The sequence below is a fragment of the Pieris brassicae genome, chromosome 9 (assembly GCF_905147105.1).
Source record: "Pieris brassicae chromosome 9, ilPieBrab1.1, whole genome shotgun sequence".
In the NCBI taxonomy this organism is placed as follows: Eukaryota; Metazoa; Arthropoda; class Insecta; order Lepidoptera; family Pieridae; genus Pieris; species Pieris brassicae.
The window spans coordinates 353016-360933 of NC_059673.1; the positions used below are offsets into that span (position 1 = coordinate 353016).

The window sequence follows — 7918 nt, forward strand, 5'->3', positions numbered from 1 at the left end:
GGCAATCAACTCCTTCCTACCATTCAAAGCGGCTGGCCTGGATGGCATCTTCCCAGGCCTACTAAGATGGAGTAGAAACCTTTTGGTGGACTATCTTGTCTCAATCTTCCGAGCATGTATAGCCCACCGCTACATACCCTTGAAATGGAGGGAAGTGAAAATAATATTCATCCCAAAACCAGGCAGAGAGGACTATACCCAGGCAAAATCCTTCAGACCCATAAGCCTCACATCTTTCCTGTTAAAAACAATGGAGAGGCTTGGAGATCTGGAAATACGTAGCCAGGTATCGCTATCCAAATTCCTGCACCCAAATCAGCATGCCTACAGCCCAGGCAAGTCAACGGATTCATCACTCCACAACGTTGTGTCTCGCATTGGCGACTCCCTGAAGTTAAAACAGTCAACCCTTGGTGCATTTATTGACATCGAAGGCGCTTTTGACAAAACAAACTTCACGAGCATTACCAGAGCACTCGTTACATGTGGAGTATCATCAACCCTGATAGGGTGGATAAACAACATGCTAAAACAACGAGCTATACAGTTCACTGTTAATTCCACGACACGGGGCATTGTCAGCAGAGGCTGCCCGCAAGGTGGTGTCTTATCGCCGCTACTGTGGAACCTTGTAGTTAACGAGCTCATCACAGAACTCAACGCTGGCAACCTCTACACAGTGGGTTATGCGGACGACATAGCTATCTTGATATCGGGAAGCTTTGAAAGTACCCTATGCGATCTCATGGGAAGGGCTTTCAAAGTAATTGAGAGATGGTGCATCAAGCACGAGCTATCTGTCAACCCATCAAAAACAGAGCTAATACTCTTTACAAACCGGAGGGTTCTGGGACCACACAGGCTTCCAAAACTCTTCAACACACAACTCAAACTCAAAAATGAAATAAAGTACCTGGGTGTGATTCTGGACAGTAAACTGCTCTGGAACAAACACCTAGAACACAAACTGAGCAAAGCAACGATCGCCTTCTATCAATGCAAAAAGATGCTAGGCGTGAAATGGGGCTTATCGCCTAAAATAACATTATGGCTATACACTGCCATAATCAGGCCAATGCTGGCCTATGGAGCCCTGGTTTGGTGGCCAAGATCTGAACTTCAAATGGCGATCACGAAACTGGGACGCTTCCAAAGGCTTGCCTTGTCCGCTGCTAGCGGTTGTATGAGAACAACTCCGACCGCAGCAATGGAGATAGCCCTGCAAATCTTACCTCTAGACCTACACATACAGCAGGAGGCGGCACTTGCGGCCATCAGGCTTATGGTATTGGACCTATGGGGAAAAAACCACTATAGTTCACACACAGTGATTCTCAACAGGGCAATAGAGTACCAACCTCTTATAGCTGCGCCATGTGACAGAATCACAAATCAATTAATATTCAACAAGAAATATCTTATACAACTGAGAGAAGAGGAGCAAGATCAGTCGCCCCTGAATGAGCTACGTATATACACTGATGGCTCAAAAACAGGGTGTGGCTCAGGCGCTGGTATTTTCTCCTTTGATCTCAACATCAACATACACCTACCTCTGGGCACACAAAGCACAATCTTCCAATGTGAATGTGTCGCTCTAACCGAAGCAGCCAGAGCCGTACAGCGGATGGGAGTCAACGACTTTCACATTAAGCTCATATCGGACAGTGCATCCGTGCTGATGGCGCTCGGTAACGAAAACACAAACAGCAAACTAATACTGGAGTGTCACGAAGCACTGGAGGCAATAGCTCTAACAAATAGAGTTACCTTACAGTGGATTAAGGGACACAGTGGCTCTCTCGGCAACGACGCAGCCGACGAGCTTGCGAGAAGAGGCTCTGGTATGATACCTGCTGGCCCGCATCCGCTTCTCCCCTTGCCCTTCTCGCTAGTTCGAACCTGGATTCGCCAGAGATCCACTGTACTCCAGAATCAACGATGGTCGCGAAGTGTAGATTGCAAACAGTCCAAAATAGCTCTGCCGGCTGTGAACCCGCAACTTACTAAGCGACTTCTAAACCTGAACAGAACCAATCTCAAAACAATCATAGGGACAATCACGGGCCATTGTCTCCTTAACAAACATCTTTTCGTCCTAGGCGCAACAGACAGCCCCTTGTGCAGAGGCTGTTTCAGCGCAGAGGAATCAGTGACCCACGTAGTCCTGGAATGCGAGGCTGTGGCTAATCAACGTACAAAAATCCTCGGAACAGTGAGGTCGCTCCGCGAAGCCTGTGAAGTGCCCGGGAGACTTCTGTGCTTCTGGAAGGAGTTGGGCTGGCTAAATTAGCCAGGGCTTCTACGCACAACGGACCGACTACGTGTCTAAGTGCGGAAACTGAGTCCACCTACCTAAACCTAACCTAAACCTATCATAGCGAATGTTTTTGCACTAAATTGAATATATATATATATATGTGTGTGTGTGTGTTTGTGTAGACGATTCCCATACAAGCATCTATTTGAAATGTTACGACAAAATTTACAAAGAATATGTCTATATTTTTCAAAAATTGTCATCCTATTACATCATTCGCTCTCTGGATATAAAGATCCGGCTCAGCTGATGAAATATTGGCATTAATCTTGACAACTATCTTCAGTCGTTAGTAAAACTTTGACGAAGCTTCGACTAAACTAGTCGTAGAACCAATACCGATCGATAGTAGTAATAATAAAGATGACAGAGCGTCTACTGAACAAACGGTTGTTCATCTATAATATAATTAGTTATATTTAACAAACTAGCAATGATTTCAGCGGGGATCAGTCCACTGTTGCCGAACTGTACGCTACATGTTCTATCTTATATTTTAGTAGTACCGAGGGTTAGCGCGTTTTGTTTTTTAAATTTTGATTCGTGTCGCAACAGGATGGAAGTCTTGATAGATAGATAGATAGATGATAGACAATACGAAAAGAATGATATTTCATAAAATGGGAGGGTGGCATACCAGATGTTTGTAATTCCTATGCTTCTAATGTATTTACAAGACTCAAGTAAAAATACAAAGGAGTCATAATGTTTTAATGTCATAATATAAAGGTTAACGAGTGTAAAGTCACAAGTCACGACTCACGACCCCCGACTGTTTTATATTTTTAATCGCTACTACTGATACCGATTTTTCTTAACGTGTATTAATAAAATATTTAGTGGGAGGTCTCCTAATCCGACATTTAAAACATTAACAGATACCTAATAATAGGACGTAATACTATTACAAAACTGTGGTGTGTAATCTTTCAACAAATCGTGTATGTATTTCTGACAATTCACGCATAAGCAGAAGCATATATGGTGTACTTCTAAGTGAAAATTAATTCATTAACTCATAACGAGATCATAACTTTTGCTATCTACAGCATTTACAGCAACAGTCACAGATGAGCAAAAATATTTCAAATTAAATGAAGTGAGAGTCGAAAGTCGTGTGAGTTTTTTCATGTTAGTCACCGAACACGCCCGTAGCACGTACATAAAGCCTACGTGCGCCAATTGTCGCGTACTCTTTCACGTATTAAAAATTATACCGTGTTCAACCTCATCAACTTTATGAAATTTTAAAATATAAAATGAAAGTACAATTTTAATTCTGCAACGCAATATTTCTCTGCGCCATAATCCTTTTCTATGACAAGTAGAAATGTTATTTTTATAGTATTCAAAATTTATGCCCCATCCTATTTTATTTGAAGCGATTTGATGATTTGATTTCAAATTCAAAATTTAATATAACACAATTTGTATTAAAAGTATTACATACATTAAATTGGTATTATAAATTACCTTATAGAGTGGAATCTCTACTCGAAATCCTCAGCAAGTAAAAAAATGCCATTCCCTGAACCCGTAATTACGCAGTATCACGAATTCTTTAGACTTTTTTACTCGAATAAAATGTTATTTCCCTAAAAAGTATTGATAATACGGATTTATACTCTATAACTCGAATTTCAAAACGGGCACTTCGTAAGTCGTAGGTAGTAAAATATAATGACGCCTCTTAAATATTTATAAACGTTATGTTTATAAAAAATCTGTAAATAGTTTAAATCAAAAGAAGATAACGTTTTTTTAAGTGTACAGTTTACTTAATTAATTACATATTAATATGTAAAAAATATATACTACAAAACTTAAGTTGAATTGTTACTCAAAGTCGACTCTACAAATCGAAAAATACACTTAGAAATCGCGCCTCTGTAAGTGGAAATTTCAGCAGTAAAATCAGATTAATCTCGAAGTTCTTATATGTCGTTAACACATTTTTTTGCATTTCGAGTTATAGAGATTCCACTGTACCAAGAAATATTTAAAAGAATGCATTTTACCATATAATTCAATACTACATACTCAGCTCCATACATTTTTGTAATAAAAGATTTAAAACATTTGCAATAAGTTTAAGTTGAACCAAGATGTTAATAATATTATTATTGTTTGTTATATTAACCTAATCTCAAAGATTTAGTTATATGGATCAAATGACAACACAATGCAAACAACAACACATCAATCACTTGACAATAATGGTTAACCAATTATAACCATTGTTTAATTAACTTTACAGTTATTGTTCTCTGTATCTCACATAGCATATTAAAATATGGGAATATTGCAAAACAATATGAGCAAAACCTAATAGTGTCAACTGTAAATAAATGGTTACTTAGAAAATGAGACAGAAACTCTAGCTAGACAATTGATATGACGAAATGTGAAATGATTGGCATCCTAGTAAATCAGGTAAATCTTTGCTGACTTTAAATGCCAATAAAGATAAATAATATTAATTGAAAATGAATCAATGCTTTAAAAACTATAACCTATGAGAAATTCATGAAGGTGTCTAATTGAAAGCAGGTCTGATGGTATATTTATCAAGATGATTTATTTCTTCTAGTACTACATACATATTATTGTATTGTGGACACAGTGTCCACACTTATTAGGTCTGTTAAACATAATACATACATATTACATCAAGGCCTTACGGGTGATAACAGTGCCCTGGTCAAAGTTATTGTTGCAGTAGCCCACAGGAGTAGTGTACAATAATTATGCTATTAAGGATAACACTCACTGAAGTTTTTCTGAAAGCTAATGCTAATAATCCCAACATTACCAATAAAATCATCAACAATGTAGTAATAAATAAAATATGTGTTATATAGGCAGTAGTGAGTTGTATATTCAATCCACATAAAAGTACTCAAAATTGTAATATACACAAAACAGTTCCATAATCTTTTTTTACTGAGTACCTGAGTTTTTTTATTATATTAGACTGATGTACTCAGTAATTTAAAAAATATGTATGCAGAAATAGTAACTAAGAAAGAATTGTATTTTTATTTTTTCACAAAACTCTTGAATGTAAAAATTCTCAAAATGAAATAATTTGATCTAAGTCTTAATATCACAAAATCAAACATTTCATCAACATAAAAACAACTGATATCAAATTACCAAAGCCAACAGGTAGATATTAAATATTGCAAACATTAATTTATAGCATTTTGTAAACATGTAATATGTAGATCTGATTGTAATTTATTAAAGTAGATATACATTTTTATTATTATAGATTTTACATTGTGTTAAGTTTTTTTACTAACTTTGAATATGCCTATGGACATTTTCACTTTGATTTATTAATAATTTATACTTAGACTGTATGTTTTTTTTCTTATTCGTGAGAAAACATAAAAACATGAATCTTGACTTTTTTTAACATTATTGTTTTTAAAGTACTTACAGTTAACCAAACAACATTATTTTACAGAGTTTAAATTACAAGCTGCATATCTGCAGTAGGTATAATAATTACAGCAATGGGTGGAAAGTGGAGCGTTAAAATTTATATCTGCCACAACTGCATGTTTATGGCTTAATAAATCAATTTAAATAATCAAATATTGCATGTTTCAGAGCATATTAAAATTTGTATGTGATTTTTTTAAATGAGGTCAACCATTTGCTGTTACTTTATACATGATCAGTTATTTTTTATAGGGTTAAAAAGTTTTAAAAGTTCAAAGTTACAACAGTTAAAAGTTCACCTAAATATTTTTGATATTAGATAAATAATAGATAGATAGAATATATACTACTTGTAAAATAAGTATAAAAGTTAAATTACAAACAAACTACTACTTTACCAATTCATTGAAATTTTATTGATAAAAATTAACAAATTCGAAATAAGTTAATATCACACCCTGATGAGTTTAAAAGAAATAGTTAAAGGTGCAGAAAATTTAGATGGTAAATTTAGATGGATTTTATTTAGGTCACTTTATTTCTACAGTGACACATTTGTATAGATTTATTTTCTACTGTTAATTTATAACTTGAATATGAAAAATCAATTTAAAGTTGTGAATAAATATTCAATCACACAACTTTAAAGGTTTCTCTTTTATGTAACAAGAAGAACAGAGACCCTTTTAGAAGATACTAAAAAACAGCTGCGGACAACCGGCGATAACACAGCGTCAGCCACGCTAATAAAACTACCCTATTTAGACAAATAGGTTAAGCGCAGAGGACATCGGACTTAAATTTTAAATATGAAAATAGCCTTTGTACTTACGAGAAATCACCAATATCATCCAATAACACGCATCGTTACGCCCAAAGGAGAACTATCACTATATAAATAATAATCACAATTGAACACTGAACATTTTTTATGCCTTGTATAGCAATATTGCACATATGACTTCAAAAACATCGATAACTCATAACATATAGCACATAAACACATACGCTTAGTTAAAAGAATGATATATATGATAATATAACTATAAAAACAATATTTTCAACATGAGAACGCGAAATAGTTTTCTACTCGTCCTTGCGTTCACATAAATTGGCCGCCATCTTGAGTTCGTACGAAAAAAACACTGAGTTGCCATTTTCCGAATATAGAACTCCTTACAACATTTCTATCCCGTAGTCATTATTCAACAAAAATAATATAATTTGATTGAGAATTGTAATTCTTTAAATTGTAATATTATAAACTATAACCATATGTACTTTATAACCATGCATGTATTCCTTTAGAGGCTGCATTTCCCTTTTCCCTAAAATACTGCTTTTTATTCTTCATAAAATTATAACAGCTAATAAAATAATTATCATTTTATAAATAAATTGATGTTCCAATAAAGTCAATACAAGTGTAAATTTTCTGATCTGGTAACTTTTATAATAAGAAGAAAACCATCGACAATACAATTTATTCTTCTTGGATATGAGAATCGACATACAAGATTTTACAATCTGTTACTTACTTTTCTATTTCATGCATAAAATTAGTTTTAAAAATGTTACTAATATTGCATAGCTTCAGAAATTAGAAAGATAAGTAATAAAAATTTCACTTATATAAATTATTCAAGTAATAAATTCTGACACGTTATACAAAAATTCCGCTAGATGTAGCTTTACCAAAAATAATAACGTAGTTTAAAACGTCTAAAAATTTATCCGCAGCCGTGTTTTGCGTGTTTTAATTTCTTTTTTCCTAACAGTTTACACCATTTTCATTGGAATTCATCACAAATTAGTCTAAAATTGGATTTTCTTTAATACTAATTTTGTTAAAAAAAATACTTTGTAAGTTGTTGTTATGTTGTATTTTTGGATGTTATTTTCTAATGAAGTTAAACCAATGTATACAAATAGATTTTATTTATTTTGAGCAGTAGTTGTTTGCTATTAAAATCAAGTGTAATGAGTCCATCGTAGGTACGAAAAGTTGTCTTTTAGCCCCTAGTCATTTATTTCCTTAGTCTAAAATCTGTATAGGGTTCGTTTCGATCGACCGTAGTTAAATGTGAGGACATGAAAAATACAACGTTTTTGTTGATAGATTTTTTTAATAATTTTTACACATTACAC

At 34.3% G+C, this 7918-nt stretch overlaps 1 protein-coding gene across 3 annotated transcripts in view; it reads right to left on the reverse strand.

The window, feature by feature from the left end:
* LOC123714358 overlaps positions 1-6897 on the reverse strand; it is a 70234-nt gene extending 63337 nt beyond the window's left edge. For all 3 annotated transcript variants that reach the window (XM_045668588.1, XM_045668587.1, XM_045668586.1), the window contains exon 1: positions 6603-6897. The gene's annotated coding sequence lies outside the window, so the exon portion shown is untranslated. The remainder of the gene's footprint in view (positions 1-6602) is intronic.
* Positions 6898-7918: the final 1021 nt, after the last annotated feature.